At 38.5% G+C, this 22,910-nt stretch overlaps 1 non-coding gene across 1 annotated transcript; it reads right to left on the bottom strand.

Annotated features, from left to right (window-relative positions):
- Nucleotides 1–285: 285 nt before the first annotated feature.
- Nucleotides 286–392, bottom strand: LOC127077746 (small nucleolar RNA R71). The gene has a single exon (XR_007787522.1). It is a non-coding gene; the product is annotated as a small nucleolar RNA R71 (small nucleolar RNA).
- Between the last annotated feature and the right edge of the window lie 22,518 nt (nucleotides 393–22,910).

Genomic DNA, 22,910 nt, shown 5'->3' on the forward strand with positions numbered 1-22,910 from the left:
GATTTCGAGCTGAAACCCTCATTATTATCAGTCGTCCAACAACATCAATTTGCTGGAAATCCTACGGACGACCCTAATGAACATTTGACCAAGTTTGTGCAGTATGCAGACACTGTGAAGGCGAATGGTGTATCTCAAGATGCGATAAGACTACGCCTCTTTCCTTTCTCTCTAAGAGACAGAGCTTGGGCTTGGTTGCAATCCTTGCCATCCAACTCAGTTACAACATGGGAAGAACTGAAGAACTTTTTCTTATCCCGATATTTTTCGCCAAGCAAAACTGCTATGCTAAGAGCTCAAATCAACGGATTTCGACAAAAGGATGTAGAATCTCTCTACGATGCATGGGAGAGATACAAAGACATGATGAGGATATGTCCACATCACGGTCTTGAAGACTGGGTGATCATTCACACATTTTACAATGGGCTTCTGTATAACACAAGACTGACAGTAAACTCTGCCGCGGGCGGTGCACTTATGGACAAGCCATACAACGAAGCCTATCAACTCATTGAAAACATGGCCCAAAACCATTGCCAATGGGGAGGTGAAAGAACTCCAATAGAAAAGTCCCAAACAAAAAGTGGAATGTACAAAATCAGTAGCCTTGACCACGTCCATGCAAAGGTAGATGCCCTTGTTCAAAAGTTAGACAACTTGACCATACCACCCGCAGCCACCGTGGCTGCCGTGACTCCCAACTGTGAGTTATTTGGAACTCCTGGACACACTGCACCAGAATGTCAGATATTGGCAGGAGTCCCGACCGATCAAGTGAATTACACACAAGGAAACCCTTATTCGAATACATACAACTCAGGTCGGAAAAACCATCCCAATTTTTCGTATAAGAATAACAACGCCCTTTATGCACCTGGCCAAGCACCCGCTGTTCCGCCTGGATATCAAAAGCCAGCTAATAATGCTCCTAACATGCCTAGGAAGTCCAACCTTGAACTAATGATGGAAAGCTTCATAGCTACCCAAGCTCAAACAAACAAAGACTTCTTGAACCAAAACATACATACTAGTGAGCAACTTAAACAATTAGCGAGCAAAGTAGACGCCTTAGCCATCCACAACAAAATGCTTGAAACACAGATTTCACAAGTGGCTCGACAACAAGCATTTACTGCCGCTCCCGCTGGCACATTTCCTAGACAGCTGCAACCTAATCCAAAAGGACATGCAAATGCCGTTATATTGAGGAGTGGAAAAGAACTAGACGGACTCGTAGATCCAAGACTCCAAAATTCTGCCATGTACCAAAAACCAGACAAAACAACAACTGAGAAGGTAAGTGAACCGAAGGAGAAGGAAGATAATACCCGAAAGGCTGAAGAGAAAGAAAAACCTTATGTGCCTCCACCACCTTATAAACCACCCATTATGTATCCTCAAAGACTCGCAAATTCTAAAACTGTAGGGCAATTTAGGAAATTTGTTGAACTTCTGAAGCAACTAAACATTACAATTCCCTTTACAGAAGCCATCACACAAATGCCCTCATATGCCAAGTTTCTTAAAGAGATCTTATCCAATAAGAAAAAGATCGAGGATAATTAAACAGTTACACTTACTGCTGAGTGTAGCGCAATAATCCAAAATAACATGCCTCCCAAACTAAAATACCCATGTAGTTTCTCCATACCCTGTGTCATTGGAAAGTTCGTCATAGACAAAGCTCTATGCGACCTAGGAGCCAGCATTAGTGTAATACCCTTAACCATCTATAAAAGGCTCAACATGGGAGAACTAAGACCAACCAAGATGTCTGTTCAACTAGCTGACCGCTCAATCAAATATCATGTTAGTATACTAGAGAATGTCCCAGTACGTGAGGGACAATTCTACATTCCTACAGACTTCAAAATCATGGACATGAAAGAAGATGCCAGTACACCTATTATATTAGGAAGGCCATTCTTAGCTACCGCCGGAGCCATAATAGACGTAAAAAGAGGTAAGCTAACATTCAAAGTTGGAGAAGAAAAGGTTGAATTCATCTTGACACAATTCTTACAAGCGCCATCTATAGACGATGCATGTTATCTACTTGATGTCATAGACGAGTGTGTAAGAGAGATGGAGAGGCAAGAAACCATATATTCTGATATAATGAAAATCCAAATCCCTCCAATCTTTGAAGATGATAATTGGCGGGAACCATACCAAAATGACAGTCTAAGTGAATGCTTAGCACTTACACCCAACCACATGCCATTCCCGAAGAAACCATACTTGGAATTAAAAACACTACCAAAGAACCTAAGATACGAATTGCTAGACACTGAACTCAAAAGACCAGTAATAGTCAAAGCTGACTTAGGACAGATGGAAACTGAAAAGTTACTAGAAGTCTTAAGAAAATATCCAATTGCGTTAGGCTACAACATCACTGACCTAAAAGGAATAAGTCCTTCTATCTGTATGCATCACATTATGCTAGAGGAAGATTGTAAAACCTCTAGATAACACCAGAGAAGGATCAACCCAATCTTAAGTACTTTAGTCAAGAATGAAGTAAAGAAGTTATTAGATGCTGGAATCATATACCCGATCTCTGATAGTCAATGGGTTAGCCTCGTTCATGTAGTACCCAAGAAAGGGGGTGTTATAGTTGTTAAGAACGAGAAGGGTGAATCTATAGCACAAAGAGTTGTGACCGGAAGTAGAATGTGAATCGATTATAGAAAACTAAACAAAACCACTTGAAATGATCATTTTCCTCTACCTTTCATTGATCAAATGCTTGAACGATTGGCTAAGCATTCCCACTTCTGTTATCTAGACGGTTATTCAGGATTCTTTCAAATTCCTATCCATCCTGACGACCAAGAGAAGATAACCTTCACATGCCCTTATGGTACATTCGCTTATCGACGAATGCCATTTGGACTATGCAACGCTCCCGCAACATTCCAAAGATGCATGATGTCAATCTTCGCTGACTTTATAGACGACATTATGGAAGTCTTTATGGATGATTTTTCTGTTTGTGGGTAGAGCTTCAAAGGATGTCTATCAAACCTTGAAATGGTACTTGAAAGATGCGTAAAGGTGAATCTCGTCTTGAACTGGGAGAAATTCCATTTCATGGTCCAACAAGGAATCGTGTTAGGACACGTAGTATCTGATAAAGGAATTGAAGTAGACAAAGCTAAGATCGAAATCATAGAGAATCTTCAATCTCCGAAAACCGTACGAGAAATACAAAGCTTTTTAGGACATGCCGGTTTCTACCGACGCTTTATCAAAGATTTCTCGAAAATTACCAAACCACTTACTGGTTTATTAATGAAAGACACTGACTTTATCTTTGATGAGAAATGTTTAACAGCGTTTGAGCAATTAAAAACATCTTTAATCACCACACCTATCATGCAACCACCTGACTGGAGATTACCTTTCGAAATCATGTGTGATGCGAGTGATTATGCCGTAGGCGCAGTGCTAGGACAAAGAAAGGATAAAAAACTTCATGCTATCTACTATGCAAGTAGAACATTAGATCCTGCCCAAATGAACTACGCCACCACTAAAAAGGAACTTCTAGCCGTTGTGTTCGCTTTAGACAAATTCCGTTCCTACTTAGTAGGAGCGAAAATCATTATCTATACTGACCATGCCGCTTTTAGATATTTGTTAAGTAAGAAGGATGCCAAATCAAGACTATTAAGATGGATCCTACTCTTACAAGAATTTGACTTTGAAATAAAGGATAAGAAGGGTACTGAAAACGTAGTAGCAGACCACTTATCACGAATCGAAGGGGATAAGCCTGAACAAATTCCAATCAATGATGATTTCCCTTACGAACGACTTATAGCCCAAATGGAAAGCGACATGTATGACCTAACCTTAAATGATACCGAAATAGAAGAATCCGTGGAAGAAATTCATGCGAATACTGTAACAACCCAATTTTTAGTAATTATTTCTTATATTATTATTACTATATTTTATTTTATTTATTTGGAGTGTTAATAATTAATTGGTTGTTAGGTAGTATAATAATCGATTATATTAATTAATTTGGAGTGTTAATTAATTAATTGGTTGTTAGGTAGTATAATAATCGATTCTATTAATTAACTTTGTGGGTATATTGTGTTAGTTTAATTTAATTGAACTAATTAGAGATATTTAAATATTAGGTCTTATTGGGCCTATTAATTAAATTAGAGGTATCATACTTTAAGCCCAAATAGAATACTAGTATATAAGAGGGGAGGGGAGTGAGAATTAAGATTCATTTGATCATTTGAAGGCAATAGAGAAAGAGGAGAGGAAAAGTAAAGAGAAGAGCTAGGGTTTCCAGAAAATTGAAGAGGTAAGGGGGGAATCCTTATTATTATGGGTTAGTATGATTGGGTCAATGGGTAGAAGCATGTTTAGGTTAAAATCCCTAATTTTGTATGGTTGTGGAAATTGTTAGGTTTTGATGAGTATTCTTGATTTGTGGTGATTTGGTTGTGTTAAAACTACAAATTAACATTATATACTTAGAGTATTGTATGAGTTATAATTTTTTGAACGTTTGGCTTTTTACGAAATCGAAATCGGAGGTCCGAAAGTCCTCCAACGATGAAAACCGGAGAAAATTCTGCATTCTGTCTGTCGCAAACGCGAGCCTTTTTTTATGTTTTTCGGTCGGAATCGTTTTGGTCATAACTTTTGATCCGTAAGTCCAAATCGAGTGCCGTTTGAAGAGTTGGATATCTGTAACAGAAGGATATAACTTTGTTTCAGGAATAAAATAATTTTGGAGATTATTTCATGGACGTTTTTGGGGTTGAAGAAGATGAAAATTATGTTGGAAAATTGAGGAAACAACAACTTTTTAGTAACTCCTTCGTGCACGGTTTTATTCATAACTTTCAACTCGTGAATCATTTTGGGTTGGGGTTTAAAGCATTAGAAATATGACTCTAATAGATATTATGTGAATGGTGTATTTGTTATTAATGTTAAGATGGTAGAGATGATCTTAATTGCATATTATGTGAATGGTGTATTTGTTATGAATGTTAAGATGGTAGAGATGATCTTAATTGCATATTATGTGAATGGTGTATTTGTTATGAATGTGTATATGTACCATTGATGGATAATTCATAGAGTTGAATTATGGTGATATGTGGAATGTTAAGATGATAGAGATGATCTTAATTGCATATGTTGTTGGTATTTGTACATTCATTCATGGCATGGTCGGCTTCATGGTGGAAGCGGTGAAACTGTGGGTTCACATAGACGTTGATCCTTAATTGGAAATAGACGTATCATACGTTGATCCTTAATTGGAAATAGGCGTGGTAGATGTAGCATATGTTGATCCTTAATTGGAAATAGGCGTAGTAGATGTAGCATACGTTGATCCTTAATTGGAAATAGGCGTAGTAGACGTTGATCCTTAATTGGAAATAGACGTAGTGGCTTTGATCTTGTCCGGATCGGAAGCGTGACTTGGATTCTAGATATTGAATCGGAAAGCGGTGAAACATTGGATTCACATTGAGGTACCACATGCATAGAGTCACATGTCTTGCATTGAGTCGCATTAGAGTTATGTGATAATTGAGTGTATGCATTATTGTGATTGTGATGTGTGTATGAGATATGGTAATTGAATTTGATGATGTTTGGATACATAACTTGGCAAAGTATGTAATTATGTGATAATTGTAGTGATGTGTATTTTTGGGAATATAATATTGGATTTGAATATTATAATCCTTGAGTTTTTGTGTGTGCTTGAAACATGTGAAATAAAGGTTGGTTAATATTATTTACATGGTTATATGAAGTGTGATGAATTCCTTTAATTGTTGATTTAATCACTGTGCCTTATTATACTTCTTCATAATGATTTGAATTCTCACCCTTCTGTTGGAATGATGCTTTACACGTCATCGTGCAAATACTCCAGAGTAGTATTGCTGAAGTAAGTGGACGGTAGCTCACTCGAGATTAGCTGGAGAGTTTCCGTATTTTAGTTTGAAGACTAGGTAATGAGTCAATGCTCTGGTCATGTAACACGGGGTAGATTGGTAGTATTGAACTTGTATCCTATTTGGATAAGTATTATATTATTACTTATGAGCATGCTTATTTACAATTGTTGTTTGAGAGGCCATCGTGCCAAATATTCTGGATATGGTTTTATTTTATCTTGAAGAGATTATTGAGAGATGATCATGGTATGGGACATGGATCATCTTATGAAATACATGAGTATTCATTATTTTCCGCTGCGAACGCATATTCTTGAATATTCATGATAAGTGAGGTATGTTATTTTAAATGACCAGGTGTATTGTATATTGATGATGAATGAGGTTTGGTTTTTGAAAGCTTTTAGTTTTTGAAAACGTCGATGTGACGCCCTTTTGTTTATATGCGTGCTTATTTACTCTGATTATATGTTAAGTATTTTGGGGTAGAAAAATGGGTGTTACAAATACAACTCTGCCATGGTATGCTAATTTTGTCAACTACCTAGCTGTTGGAGTACTTCCACCAGACCTATCATACCAACAAAAGAAGAAATTCTTTCATGACATAAAACAATACTACTGGGATGAACCTCTGCTTTTCAAAAGAGATACCGACTGTATTTTCCGTCGATGTGTTCCTGAGGATGAAATAGACGACATAATCTCTCATTGCCATTCTGCCCCCTATGGTGGGCACACAAGCACATCAAAAACGTGTGCTAAGATCTTACAATCGGGCCTCTTTTGGCCTACTCTATGGAAAGATGTCCATAATGCAGTTATAAATTGCGACTGGTGCCAACGCACTGGTAATGTTTCAAGACACGATGAAATGCCACAAACAGGCATCTTAGAAGTGGAAGTCTTTGATGTGTGGGGGATTGACTTCATGGGACCATTCCCGTCTTCTTTTGGTAATAAGTACATACTCGTAGCTGTCGATTACGTTTCGAAATGGATCGAGGCCGTAGCTTCTCCGACAAATGACACACGAGTAATGATTAAGTTGTTCAAGAACATAATCTTTCCTAGATTCGGTGTGCCAAAACTAGTCGTTAGTGACGGTGGCTCCCATTTCATATAGAATATTTTTGGAAAACTTCTTCTAAAGTATGGAGTCCGAAACCGTGTAGCAACACCTTATCACCCACAAACCAGTGGGCAAGTCGAGGTTTCGAATAGAGAAATCAAACAAATTCTAGAATAGACTGTCGGAATATCTAGAAAAGACTGGTCATCTAAACTAAACGAAGCTTTGTGGGCCTATAGGACAACCTACAAGACCCCAATAGGGACCACACCCTTTAAATTAGTTTATGGTAAATCATGTCATCTTCCTGTAGAATTAGAACACAAAGCTTATTGGGCAATTAAGACCCTAAATCTAAATTATACTTCCGCAGGCGAGAAGTGAATTTTGGACATTCACGAATTGGAAGAACTTCGACTAGACGTCTATGAGAATGCCAAGATATACAAAGAACGAACCAAAAAATGGAACGATAAACGTATATCTAGGAAAGAGTTTAATGTCGGAGACATAGTGCTACTATTTAATTCGAGACTTAAGCCTTGTTGATTCTAAGTGTTGGCAACAATTTTGGTAAAACAAAGAGTGTTCACAAGATGTCATGTGTGATGTCTTAACATAAGATATCCTATGTACCTGCTGGAGTTAAAGAACATATGCAAGCAGGATTGTTTCAGAATGCCACTTAAAATAACAAGGCTTCTGATATTGGTTGTACCTGCTGGAGCTTAACTAGAAGACATGTTCATGCAGGATTGTTTCAGATGACATACACAATGTCATGGTATCTGATATGGTTGTACCTGCTATAAAAAGGAAATTGGATTATGCAGGATTTTTCTAGATGTCAGACCCGATGTCATGACATCCTGTACACAGAACATTCAATATGAATGTCTGGTGTTTTGTGATTGCACTATTAATGGCAATCATTGGTTGATTGAAGATATGGCTAGCTGGCGCATTCTTTCAGGGATTTCAACCAGATTTACTTATTTTCCAGGGAGATCTATACAGCTGTTATAAAAAGATTTGATTGGAAAATAGATTTAGGGTTTTCAAGATGTCCAATGTTTCTATAAAAGGGGACTCAGAAAACCTGTTTGTACACACAACCAAGACTGAGCGAAATTTAGAGAGAGAGCTAGGGTTTGTGTCTGTAGGTCATTCAAGTCATCCATTGATGATTGAATTGGACTGATTTGTCTTCTTGATCAAAGTTGTGAAGCAAGATCAAGAGTGTGTCTTCTTGATTGAAACTGTGAAGTAAAATCAAGAGTTTTGTAATTGAAAAGTATTTTCTTTTCACAAGGGATTGTTGTTTAAAATCACGGGTGTGTGATTGTAAGGGAAGTGAGTGGGTTCTCATATCTAAGAGTGCTTAGGTAGAAATTGCACGGGTAGAGATTAGGTGAGAAAGACTGTAACTTGGTGAAGTGTACGGATAGTCTTTGAACTAATTCTATTATAGTGAATTTCCTTCCTGGCTTGGTAGCCCCCAGACGTAGGTGAGTTGCACCGAACTGGGTTAACAATTTCTTGTGTGATTTGCTTTACAATTCTGTTTAATTATCCATTGTGTATTAACAGATATTAGTGTCGTGACATTATCTTCATCATCTTATATCTGATACCAGAATTTCAATTGGTATCAGAGCAGGCATCCTGCTCTGGTTCTGGGTGAGATCTAGGGGCAATACTTTCTGGTACAATGGAGAGAGATGGAGGATCTGTTCATAGGCCACCAATTTTGGATGGTTCTAACTATGACTATTGGAAACCTAGAATGGTAGCGTTTCTGAAATCCCTTGATAACAAGGCTTGGAAAGCTGTGCTAACAGGTTGGGTGCATCCTGTCATTACTAAAGAAGGAGAAGCCACCACTGAGAAGAAGCCTGAAGAACAATGGTCCAAGGAGGAGGATGATCTTGCTCTTGGAAACTCTAAAGCCTTGAATGCAATATTCAATGGGGTAAACAAGAATATTTTCAGGCTGGTAAATAACTGTGAAGTGGCCAGAGATGCTTGGGACATTCTCAAGGTCACTCATGAAGGCACCTCTAGGGTAAAGATGTCTAGACTTCAGCTGCTCACCTCCAAGTTTGAAAACTTAAGGATGAAAGAAGATGAAAACATTCATGAATTTCACATAAGTATCCTTGAGATAGCTAATGCTTCAGGAGCCCTGGGAGAGAAGATGACAGATGAAAAGTTGGTGAGAAAAATACTTAGGTCACTCCCTAAGAGATTTGCAATGAAGGTGACTGCCATAGAAGAGTCTCAAGACATCTCCAACATGAGGGTAGATGAGTTAATTGGCTCCCTCCAAACCTTTGAGATGGGATTGATTGAGGGAACTGAAAAGAAAACCAAGAGCATTGCCTTTGTATCCAACACAGAAGAGGAAAACAGTCAAGATTTGGATAAAGAGTGGGCCAATGAAGTTGCAATGCTGGGGAGACAGTTTAACAGACTGTTAAAGAAAATGGATGTCAGATCCAAGGGAAATGTCAAGAACATGTCGTCTGACATCAGTAAATCCAACAATGCTGGAAGAAAAGCAAGAGCAGATAAGAAGCCCAAAGAAGGAAAAGAGGTTCAGTGCTATGAATGTGATGGGTATGGACACATCAGGATTGAATGTGGAACCTACCTTAAGAAACAGAAGATGAGTCTTGCTGCCACATGGTCTGATGAGAGTGATACTAAAGAGGCTGCAAATCTTGTGACTGCTTTGACAGGAAGATGGGAATCTGATGAAGAGTCAAGTGATGGTGAGGTAACCTTTGAGGAATTGGCCTCTACCTACAGAGAGTTGTGTCAGAAAAGTGTTGAGCTGAACAAGCAGTCTTTAAATCAGGAGAAAGACATAACTCAACTTGAGAATGAGAAGGTAGAATTCTTGGAAACCATCTCCAAATTAAAAACAGAAGTTGTGGCTCTAAAGGTCAAGCTAGATGAAGATCAACAAGTTGAGATCCAGAAGATAGTCCAACTGGAGAAAGAAAAAGCAGAACGTGTGGAAACCATCTTCAAGCTAAAGACTGAAGTTGTGCTCTTAAACTCAAAACTAGAAGAGACAACCAAGTATGTAAGGATGCTGAACAATGGATCTGATTCCTTAGACAAGATTCTTCTAACTGGACAAATCACAGGAGTCAAATCTGGATTAGGGTACCATAAAACTAAGGCTGAAAGTAGTTACACTGGCTGCAAACCACAAGCTAAACCTAAATGCAGCAATAGTAAGAGCAGGTCCAAGATGTCACATCATATGTCACACCATTAGAAGAAAGAACAGCAGAAAGACAAACACCAAAGATGGAGATGTCATTACTGTGGGAAATTTGGACACTCAAGGCCCTTCTGCTTAAGCTGTATGGTTACCCCACCCCCTTTCATCAGTATCATCAGAAGAGCAAACACCAGAGATGGAGATGTCAATACTGTGGGAAAGTTGGACACTCTAGGTCTTCCTGTTATAAGCTATATGGTTATCCTAGCCATGTTCATCAACAGACTCACTATCAACCCAGACCCAAACATCACAGGCCTATCAACAAGAAGCAATGGGTTCCTAAGACTAATGTTACAAGTCTAATGGCTCACAAAGAAGAGTGGTATTTTGATAGTGGATGCTCTAGACACATGACTGGGAACTCAGACTTGACAACTGATCTTCACCCTCATGACTTGAGCTATGTAACCTTTGGTGATGGAGCTAAAGGTGAAATAAAGGGGATATGCAAGCTTGAGTGTCCTGGAGCTCCTAAACTTGACAATATTCTACTGGTCAAGGGCTTGACTTCAAATCTAATAAGCATCAGTCAGCTAGGGGATCAAGGTCTGAGTATCATCTTCACTAAAACTGAATGTCTGATTGTGAACAAAGACAGTGAAGTAATTATGAAAGGAATCAGGACCCACAATAACTGCTACATGTGGAGCTCTCAAATGGATAACCCCTCTAAGATAAGTACAGTTGCAAGAAGAATCTTCAAGGGAAAGGAAAAGTGTCAGATAAGGATGCCAAACCTCAAGGAAGAAAAGGTCATGATGGTCCAAACACCTGAACACATGACTGGTGGTATGAAGTCTGAAGGTAGTAAGAGCTTTGCCAAGACACAAGGGACTATAAGTGCAAAGGAAACTAAGAAGATATCAGATGAAAGCAACAATGCTCAACCAAGTTGGATGAAAATTCTGATAATTACATACAGTGTCACACTCGATGTTATGACATTATATTATGACAACCTGGATGGTACACCCTTGTCCAAAGATCATATTCAGCACAGCTGGACCAAGTACATCACTTGCTTTCATCACTCATGTAGAAAATATGTAGAAAACAAACTCATAGTTCTACAGCATGAGATGCAACTAACCAACCGAACTGTAAGGGATTGGTATGTTGTTCAACTGAAATATGAAAAGGGAAAATTAGGTGATTGGCTTCTTGAGAAAATATGGCAATTAATGAGGAGTGGAAAAGGCAACAAAAATATTGTCTGCCCAATGAAAAGAAAAAGCCACATTAATAATGAACCATCTCCTAGTATTGGAAATAAAACACTCTTCCTGAACACAATTCTCTCCATCTTCATCAAACTTCTCAAAGAACCTCTGCTAGGGCAAAGAAAGTTTTCTCAAAAGTTCAACAACATGTCTCAACATCCGCCAACATCTAGCTCAAAAGCCTTTCATACTAGAACTTCCTCCATGGAATTCTCAGATGAAGATTTGATGGAAGTAACTCCTCTGCGTATGATACCAGGTAACGTTCCAAGCTCACCTTCCATGGCTAGAGCTAAGCAAGGCAACACTCCTGAAAAATTGCCTGATAAAGAGGACATGCACTCTACTGATCGCATAATAAGTAACCTAGTTACTAGGATACTGAATGAAGAGCATGGAGTTAAGGACATTTTTACCCCTCTGTCCAGAAGGGACCCCTCACCTGAGGTGGAAACCCAAGCTGAGAAAGATAATGACTCATCTAAAACAGAAAAGGAAGTAGCTGCTGAGGGACTATGTTCTCTTGGAAAAAACTTACCTATTATGTCCCCTGATACTGCTCAGAACATTGAGGAAGAAGGGTCTAAGGAAGAAGATGACATGTTGATCAATCTTGTGAAAACAAGTGTAGCTAATAGACTGAGAAAAAGGAAGAGTATGGCTGAGATAAGGACAGGTAGGAAGGAGAAAAGGGTTGCTGGTATAGGTCCCTCCAAGACTTGGAGTAAAGTAGAGGTCAGGAAGATGAAGGAGAGTGAGAGTTATGAATCTGATGAGGATGTCGAATATGATGTCTCAGACATTTCCCCTGTTAAAAGGAAGCCTGTAAAGAAGTCTCCAAACAAAGTGGCTGCTGTTCATCTTGACAATATCTCGTTTCACGTGGAAGGTGGTGCTGCCAAATGGAAGTTTGTGACTCAAAGAAGGGTAGCAGTAGAAAGAGAATTGGGAAAAGAAGCAAGTGAAGTAAAGGAAGTCATGGAGTTAATTAAGACAGCTGGTCTTATGAAAACTGTGACTGCTCTGCCTCAGTGCTATGAGGGGTTAGTCAAAGAATTTATTGTGAACATCCCTGAGGAGATATATGAAAAAAACAGCAGGGAGGGCTGTAAAGTTTTTGTAAGAGGTAAGTGTGTGAGACTTTCACCTACTATCATCAACAAGTTCCTAGGGAGAGGAACTGATGAAGGAGTGGATCTAGAGACCACAGACAATGAGGTCTGTAGAATTATTACAGCTGGACAAGTTAAGGAATGGCCTAGTAGGAAACACCTTTCAGCTAGTAAACTAACTGTCAAGTATGCCATCTTGCATAAGATTGGTTCTGCAAATTGGGTACTTACTAATCACATATCTACCATCTCCATTGCTCTTGGGAGGATCATTCATGCCATCGGAACTAAGATAAACTATAATTTTGGAAAGTTTGTGTTTGATCAAACCATCAGACATGCCTCCACCAATGCTGTGAAGTTGCCTATTGCATTCCCGTCTATCATCTATGGGATCATCCTGAGTCAACAACCAGGAATCCTGAGTACAAGTGATATTCCAAGCAGGAGAAAAACCCCTCTGTCCATTCATTATAAGTTGTTTGAGGGAAGTCATGTCAATGATGTCATGACATCTGCCAAAAGGGAGTCTACAGCTAAAGGAAGCTTGATTGGCCAACTGAAAGAGACCTGCAAGGAATTGGACAATGGGATAAAGGTGGCAAAGGCCAGAAAAGAATCTTTAGAAGTTCTCATCTGTAGCCTGGAAAGGGAAGACAGAGAAAAGGCTGGAAAGGAATCAAATACAAGATCCCAATCTTGTTCTGAAAGCTCAGAAGACTCTGAAGGTGTAGCTGAAGATGAAGATGAATGTGAAGGAGACACTTCTTCTTCTGATTAATGGTCCCTGACTGAATTGAAGACTTGGAGGGGTGTTGAAAGGTGTGTTGCTGTCTTGTTTGGTTTTTGTTTTTTTTTGTGGCAGTCCTCTTGATGCCTGTTATGTAATATTTAGGGCTCTTAATGAGTTCCTTGGATTTGTTCATTATTCTAGCTATCACAGCTGTGTTTAATGATGTTGTGTACTTCCTGAATATTCTGTTCTAACATGCTTAATATTATAACATCTGTTTTAACTTTCTCTGCTAGGCTAACAAACATTTATTTTGTCTGATTGGTCACCTTTGGTCAATTTTGACTAAAAAGGGGGAGAAGTGCTTGATATGGAAGTTGTATGTGGCTGATCAGAAGGACAAATATTATTGAAAGAGGTGCACAGATGTTGATGTTGTATGCTTGATATGGAAGTTGTATGTGGCTGATCAGAAGGACAACTATTATTGAAAGAGGTGCACAGGTGTTGATGTTGTAGCAGATGTCAGTATGACATTTTGGCTGGTACAGGTACTGGAGTTCAGTAGTTGTTTTTTGGTGAATGCACAGATTTAGGGGGAGAAGAAGTACCCTGGTGCATTGTGCATTTGTGTGTCTTACTAGTTGCATCCATAACTAATAATTCTATTGATTGTTGCACAAATTTAGGGGGAGGAGAAGTACCCTGGTGCATGTGTGTATTACTAGTAGCCATAGCTAGTAATTGTTTTTGCTTCTGCTGCTGATTAAACTACTGTTATGTGGTTTAATTGTTGATAGTTTGCCTTGTGAACAAAAAGGACAGATATATGTTTTAGCCAAAATTTGCCAAAGGGGGAGTTTGTTGATTCTAAGTGTTGGCAGCAATTTTGGTAAAACAAAAAGTGTTCACAAGATGTCATGTGTGATGTCTTAACATAAGATATCCTATGTACCTGCTGGAGTTAAAGAACATATGCAAGCAGGATTGTTTCAGAATGCCACTTAAAATAACAAGGCTTCTGATATTGGTTGTACCTGCTGGAGCTTAACTAGAAGACATGTTCATGCATGATTGTTTCAGATGACATGCACAATGTCATGGTATCTGATATGGTTGTACCTGCTATAAAAAGGAAATTGGATTATGCAGGATTTTTCCAGATGTCAGACCCCATGTCATGACATCCTGTACACAGAACATTCATAATGTAACCAGTAGATACAGTTTTCATAGGCAGAGTTCAGAGAAGGCTCTATGATTATTTAGCTCAGAAGGATATGGCTTTATCCATATATTATGATGAACCTACCATGGATAGGTTAGGTATCCGAGATAACATCTTGTTTATGTTTAACCAGCTAGGATGGGAGAATGCTGCTATTAAGAGAAGGTTTGTCACATACCGTGAACTCACCCTAGAATTCCTTAGCTCCCTAGTTTACAACCCCGAGCATGGTTACGGACTCAACAAAGGGTTGATTTCCTTTAGGCTATTTAGTATGGACTTCACTTATAACCGTAGAGACCTTGCTGACCTCCTAGGATTTCCTAGTGGCCCATTTGTTTTCACTACCCTCCAGGAGGAACTAGATTACTTTTGGGGTAGTTTAATTGAAGACTACCACCCTAACCCAAACGAGATGCACTCCCAAATGATACACAACCCTGCTATCCGCTACTTCCACAAAATACTAGCCCACACCCTGTTTGGAAAAGAAGCGAACAACACCATAGTGTCACGAGATGAACTTTTCCTCTTACTCTGTGTCGACCAAGGTCGACATGTCAATGTTGTGACATTTATGATGGAAAGATTCGTTTACCTTGCAAAGAATAATCGCACCCCAATCATAATAGGCGGCCTAGTAACCATGATAGCTGATGCCATTAGACTTAGACGCCCACTTTACGAGCATACACCTTTTGGACACATCCGACCCATGGATATTGAATTTTTCTTCGAGCGAAGAATCATAGGAAACCTTGGGCCGAATACTTTTGATTACCTAATTAATAACAAAGTTGTCCAGCTATTTACCTTACCAAACCATGAGAGAACAAGTATTCATAACCGAAATAACTGGCTTTATGATTTAGATGAACACCACATTGCTCCACCATCACCTCCTGAGACACCGCCTATATATGAGTATTTAGATGACCCTATCTCTGTTGATGAATCTGACCCTGAAACCCCTCCCAAACTACTATAACCTAGATGAACAAGAACTTCCATCCTATGCAGAAAATCTGACCATAATCCTTACCCGTCTGGATGGTTTCCACATTGACATTACTAATGTGAAAGATGAAATAAAGAGCATGTGCCTTGATGTCTTAGGCTTAATGGATGTCGTTGTCGAACAGTTTGATCACTTGAACCATGTTGTAGCTGCTTTGGGACAAAATCGTGGTTGATTACATTGACCGTTGACCTTTCCTACTCACTTAAAGCAATGAGGATACTGCTATGTTTTAGTGTGGGGAGGGAGCACTTTTATTGCTATTATTTCTTTTAATGTTACATTTAACTTTAGTTTTTTAATTTAATTTAAATAGTCTTTTAATTTAATTTAAATCACATTGTTATTTCTTTTTGCTTCTACAATAAATTTAATTTACCTCCGTCAGTTTATTTTTTACTGCTGTTAATTCCATACTGCTTTTATTTTATTTTATAATGTTGTCGTACTGTGTTTCTGCTATCATTACTATTGTGTTACTGCTGTTAAAATTCTTATACTTTTTGGCCTTTTTGCAAAAATTATGACCGTTGCATGTGACGACAATCACAGCCCTGTGACGATCGTCACAGATCCAGAAGGCGCGCCTATAAAAACAGGCGCACTTCCTTTCTTCTTCCTCATCTAATCATTCTATTTTCCTTAACCATCCCACTCACACCACTCTTTTCTCCATTAACCATTTCATCATATCCTTTTAAGCGAGAAACGTGTGAGTACCTTATAGCTCACGAAATCCATCTCTCCCACCAAAACCTATATTTTCAAATTCGCACACTAAATGGCCCGTCAAGAGAGAGCTGCTCCCGACCTCTCAAATATGGTATTCAGATAGGGAGAAGCCGGAGAGCGACAAAGAGACAACTACCTCGGGTTCTATCAACATTCAGTCCAAGCTATGAGGTATGTTGATAACGACTGTCTGACGGAGTTGGGACTTTCAGATGGCGTAGAATGGATGCTGAACAACTCTAGTTTGACGCAGCTTTGCACCAACCCGCAACCAACTTATGAGGCACTGACCTTGGAATTCCTGAGTTCATTCTCCTATATTACCCCTCATGGTGCAACTCAATTTCTCATCGGAGCCGCCACATTTAGAATGTTTGGTACCGAGTATTCCTTGAACCAAACTCAAATAGCGCGAATACTTGGCTTTCGACATGGAGAGGGAGTTCACTGCTGAATCCCTGACGGATAGTCAGAAATAGAATTTGGAGTATGGCATAACCTTACCAACATGAACGTCACAAGCTGGGATGCGCTCAACGCAACATACATCCACAACCCAACTATAAGATATTTCCACCGAGTCTTAGGGCACATGGTTTTCGGAAGAGTCAACAATCACAAGGTAAACTATAAGGAGCTCTTCTTTCTTCACCGTGTGTTCACCCCAGTGGCATTCAATGCCACCCCATTCTTGTTGGCCAACATCCAGGCTGCATGCATGAGAGGCAGAACGACGTTCTATTTTGGAGGAATCATCACCTCCATAGCATTAGGCCTGAATCTGGGGGATAGGCTCGCCAACATACCTGCCTTGCCAGCCGAGTTCTTCAACATCAACTATTATTATTCCTCAAACCTCATCAAGGCCAGAGACGACGTGAAGTACCATCTTGTGGTTAGGAACAAGATAGTTCGAAGCATCATTATGCCCAACAGGAACCGTACAGATCCACAGAATATGGCGAATGGGATTTTTGATCTGAATGCTCCTGAGCCCAATGAAGGAGATCCTAATAATGGAGCAGATGAAGTCGAAGAGGAACTTCACCGAGAAATGCCACAACCACCTCCTGAGTATGCTGCAGAGACATCTTCCCGAGGCCAACGAAGACATGAGCGACGACTCGCCACCATGGAAGACATCTACGCTGAGATGGTGTGACACAACCAGAGGATGGAGGAGCACCAAATAGAAATGATGCAAACGATCCAACAGATACAGAGGGATCAACATGACTATGGGAACTGGCACGACCAGGGGATGGCGGAACTTTCCGAAGAGATGAGTACCCTGACACATCGTGTTGATGCCATCCAGGAGTACACTTAGCATGTGGGATTGGATCCTACCCAACGTGGAAGAAATGAGCGTGCACGAGCAAGAGTTAGAGCATGCAGAGCCCAACCTCATGACGATGAGTAGTGATCTTCGTGTTTCTTCCCTTTTCATTCTTTATTGTCGCATTGAGGACAATGCTTTGTTTAAATGTGGTTGGAAATCCTTGTCTTTCCTTTACTTGTTTCTATTTTTAGCCATAACAATTTTTTTTGTCTTTATCTAATCGTTCATTCATTTATATCTAATTTGCCATAACAAATTTTTTGTTTTAAAGTTAAATGCATACCCTACGAGTATATAGGTTGCCTTACAGAGGTTCTGTTAGGAAACTGAGAAAAATCTAACAAGATTGATACCGTCCTGACACCTTAGATCTCTCACTTTTACGAGACTAGTTTGAATACCCATTATACCGATACCTAAAGTCTCCATTCTAGACTAACCCCTAGTAGTTTATAGTAGTAGTCAATATCGTCTTAAAAACAAACCATGTGAAGAGCCGATGAATATAAGTGATTGATGTCTACGAATTAAGAAGATCCTTCATACATTTGCTATCGAGAAATTGAAAAATGTACCATACAAACGGTTGCAAGATGTACAAAAGGAAGGAACAGAAAAACCCAACTGGTTGGTTCAGAGGTACCTGGTATTGGACTCGGTAGGGAGAACTACGGTTCGATCCCCCACAACCTTCAAATTGGATATATAAAGGGTTACCACACTAGTGTACCAGACCCCATGCTAAAAAAGGATCAAAGTCGCTAACTGACTACTTCACTAAGTGTGTGTAAAGGCAAAGGGCATAATGTGGTTGCGCTAGAATAAAATCGGGTGAAATAGGAACGAGAAGCATTAGGTTGAGCTATAATAGCATGATTCGAATCAGTTTGTATCAAAGGAGAGATCTAAGTTAATGCTTATTGCTTGTGTCGTCACTGCATCTTTAGTGTTTTACTTGAGTATCTGTCATCTTAACGAAGTACCTAACAACCACGTACAAATTGGAAATGGGTTATGTATTCATGTTTAACTAGTGTTTTCAAATGTTATTTGCTTGAGGACAAGCAAAGATTCAAGTTTAGGGGAGTTTGATAATGCGAAAATACATCGTATATTTGCCTTGATTTACCCTAAAAAATTGTACCATTTTCATCTATATTCCGATTATTCCGCAAGTGTTCGAGTTATTTTTTGCAGGTATTTCAATTCCCATGCTTAAATGAGCAAAGTATAGAAAAGGAAGGAAAAGAAGAAGAAACAGAAGAGAAAACAACAGAAAAGTAGAGAATACAAATTATGTGCATGTGACGACTGTCACAAAGCCTATCACGACCGTCACGCCCTGGGTGTCACGACCGCCACAGGCCCATCACGACCGTCACAAGGCCAAAATCAGCACATCTGTTGAAAAGTATATTTTCCGGCAAATATTTTTATATCGTATCCATAGAGATTGGTTGTTATTGCCGCCGTTCTATAATCCAAATTGTTATAAGTTTAGAAAGTAACCAAGTTGTTTTGTTTGGAAAATTATCTTTTGAGTAAAATGTCACTAAAACAATAAAATGGTTTTAATCAAATGTAAAAGGCTTGACAAGATTGGAGTTCACTATTCAAATTGCTTATGACTCCTTATGACAACTATATAGATTCAAGATTATTGATGATGTTCAAGTATCCTCTCAATATCATTTATGTCTAAATGATATTGTGATAATCACTATATTAATCTTTAGACGATTTCTCCACCTAACTATCAATATAGCAATCTTTAATGGTTAATACAGAATAAGAGTAGTGAATAAATCTATCTCTATAACTTATTCACTACTTGAAAATATATTTTATGTCAAGACTTAAATAATCTCTTTCAACAACTACTCAAATCTAATATTCAACTTAGGGCAAAAATATCATTCAATACATCAACAATCTTTTATCATATATAAGAGTCAAATGAAATACATAAACAAATAAGAATAGCTACTACCTCCAATCTTGACAAAATGGGGTTTAGCTTCTCATCATCATTTTTGGACAGCCAAAGGCAATGGAGAATAATGCTCTATTTTTTTTCTTACAAGAATATCAAACTATCAATGAAAATGAACAATTTCCATTCTGTTTTCTAAAAAGGGTTGACCTTTCCTAAAATGCTCATTTTCATCTAAAGCTGAAAAGCCTCCTAAAACAGACACAGAAATGGCAAAACACAGCTGGCCTTGAAAACAGCACACTTGGCCAAAACAGCGTGCTAGATTCGCAACATTCGCGGCACGAAGGGAGTTCGCGGCGTGAACTGAAGCTACTTCAGCTTCCTTGCCTTGCAAGCTTCATACAAACATTCTTCCAAATGTTAATCTTCAAAATTAGGCCTCCAAAGTGCATTCAACACTTCTTCCAAAATATGATCGTGCATTCCGAAGCTCTCTTGCCCAAAAATTCTACAAAACTAACAAATATGTGAAATAACTACTCAAAACAACATAAATTAAACCTAATTGCGTTTATACAAAACAAGTGAGAATAAAAGTGTGTAATTTACATCAAAAATTGGTAAAAGGGACCAATAAAATTATATAAAAAGTAGTACTAATTGGTCCCTAACAATTCTCCCCAACTTAGCATTTTGTTTGTCCCTAAACAAAAGTTTCCACCATCACAACCAAAGCAATTGACACAAAAGATTTTAAACAAGGATGAACCAAGGACATTCAAATGGTTCAAAAGTGTTTGGCACTTTCTCAATCCAGCTATCTAAATTCTAGATAAAACATGAATAAGAGAAATGGTTGAGTGCAAAAATCATACCAAGGAATTCAAAGCCATGTATGTCAAAATTGAATCAAACTTACACACACATCATAATAATGATAAATAACATGAAGGGTTACTTTCACTCATCCAAGCAATTAAATCAACAACAACTCAAATCATGCCGTCATCAAAATAAGTACCAAATCATGTGAAAAATAAGAATCAAGAGGTCTTTCAAGGGTTGTACTGTGGTTTGGGTTACAAGAAAGGATATGATTAAGAGAATTTAACACAATTGACTATCTTAAGGGAGCATTCCCAAACACTCAACTCTACACAAATTCCATTTCTTTGATCCCCGTCTTTTCTTTTCTTTTTCTTTTCACATCCACACAACCATGAGCCTTTTCTTTGTTTTTTTTCTTTCTTTTCTTTTTCTTTGCTCCATGGTTTCAAGGGTGCTTTCTTTTTCTTGTTTCTTTTCATATTTTCACCCTTTTATAAAAATTCACTTTTCCAAGTTTCTAATCAACTCTTTTTACTTTACTCTCCCCAACTTTAGATTCCAAAACCAAATTTATTCAATAATTCTCCCTACTTAGACATAAGCAAAAGGCAAAATTTGCACACAACTCGGTTCGAAGGTTCAATTGACACGAAAGAAATTAGAATTCATTTATTCACACAATTTTCAATTGATTTTACACTTATCAATCAAATGAATCCTAAGGTAAGCTCAAAGGGGGTTAACTAAGGATTACTCCTCACAAGGTTCGTTGATTCAAAACTTTTAGGTCAAGTGGTTTTTCTCAACAAATAATGCCTCTATCATTTCCAATATTTTCACACAAAAATAGCTTGATGCATGATTTAGCATGATAAGAATGAGTTGAAATAATGCTCGGTTTCCCGCATTTTAGTGTACAATGGAAAGCCTCCTCACAATTTGTTAAGTCCTATTTTGATTCAAAAATGACATGTATTTCGATGAATTTATGATATGGAATTTGCACACACCATCAAACTACTCATGTTAGGTCTAGAAAGCGATGAAGTGTACCTTGAAATGCCGACACTAATTCTTATCATCACCACTCGAAGTGTCCTATGCTTCTTTCTTTGCGAACATTTCTTGGTTGCTTTAAGCTTGACTTAAGAGTAAGAACAATTAAACAAAAAAAATGTTGGTAAACCAATTTGATTGTAACACACTTAAATCTCACAGAGTATTCATGCAATTATCAAAACAACTAACAAACCAAAGTTTTGGTGAACTAGAGCCACCCAAAAGTACAATCAAAATTTTACAAAAGCACTAATAATACAAAGAAAACTCAAAATAAAAACAAACTCTAAAATTCACAAACTCCTCAATCTTCCTCATTATGAGTCGCACTACCACCTCCTGCACCCCCCATAAAAGTTGGCCTGCCCTCAGGCCAATTAGCATAAGCAGCATACTCCGCCTGGGAAGGGGAAGTGCGGGCTCAAAAACTTTTCTCAAACATAACCAGAATCCCTTACCCAATCCTAATTTGAATCTTCTATAGACATGCAAGGCTATTTCAAGTATCGAAATCCAATCTTAGCAAAACCCTACTCTTACCTAAGTGAGAAACCAAAAAGGAATGGAGAGGAATTGAAGAGAACAACATACCTTTTTGAAGTTGACTTGATTCTTTGTTAATAAATTGGGATTTGGGAGATGGAGAGGGATTTTTTTTGAGTTTTGGAAGTTTTGGAAATGGGAATGGAAAAGAGTTGTTGTTTTGAAAATAAAAGAGTGGACAGAAAAATAACCTAACAGGATTTAAGTGGTTCTGCCACGCTCCGTTTGCTGGGCGAACATTGTTCGCGGGGCGAAAGTTGATCGCGGGGCGAACTGAAGGAATTTCTGAAAAAATTAATTTGTAGTGGACAGAACCCAAGTTTCACAAAAATTAACACAACAGAATATCATAACAGCAGAATTGAGAAAATTTAAAATGCAGACTTACAACGTTGGGTTGCCTCCCAACAAGCGCTTTATTTAACGTCGTTTAGAGCTCGACGGTTCAATGATTCTCTTCACGATCTGGCTTTGCTGAGCAACTTACCCAAGGGCTTTGTTGTCTTTAAGAGGTTCTTGATGAACCTTCGATAAAATCTGATACCACCCTTTTTTGGAACTACTTGCACAACACTCACCCATTCACCATCGGAGATAGGACAAATCATCTCGGCCTCCAATAGTTCGACAACTTCCTTCTTTTTCAGCACTCGTATCAATTGATTCTCCTCTTTTGTGGACAAGGTATTGCTAATGATCACCGGTTTAGTACAGTTATCACCAAGGAACACATACTTCAAATGTGGCTCTAGTTTTGGCTCTTCCACTTTCTTTTTCATATTCAAGCCTTCGTTTGTCTCTTTATGATAAACAAGCTCTCCACAAGACT

The sequence above is a fragment of the Lathyrus oleraceus genome, chromosome 4, assembly GCF_024323335.1.
Source record: "Lathyrus oleraceus cultivar Zhongwan6 chromosome 4, CAAS_Psat_ZW6_1.0, whole genome shotgun sequence".
NCBI lineage: Eukaryota > Viridiplantae > Streptophyta > Magnoliopsida > Fabales > Fabaceae > Lathyrus > Lathyrus oleraceus.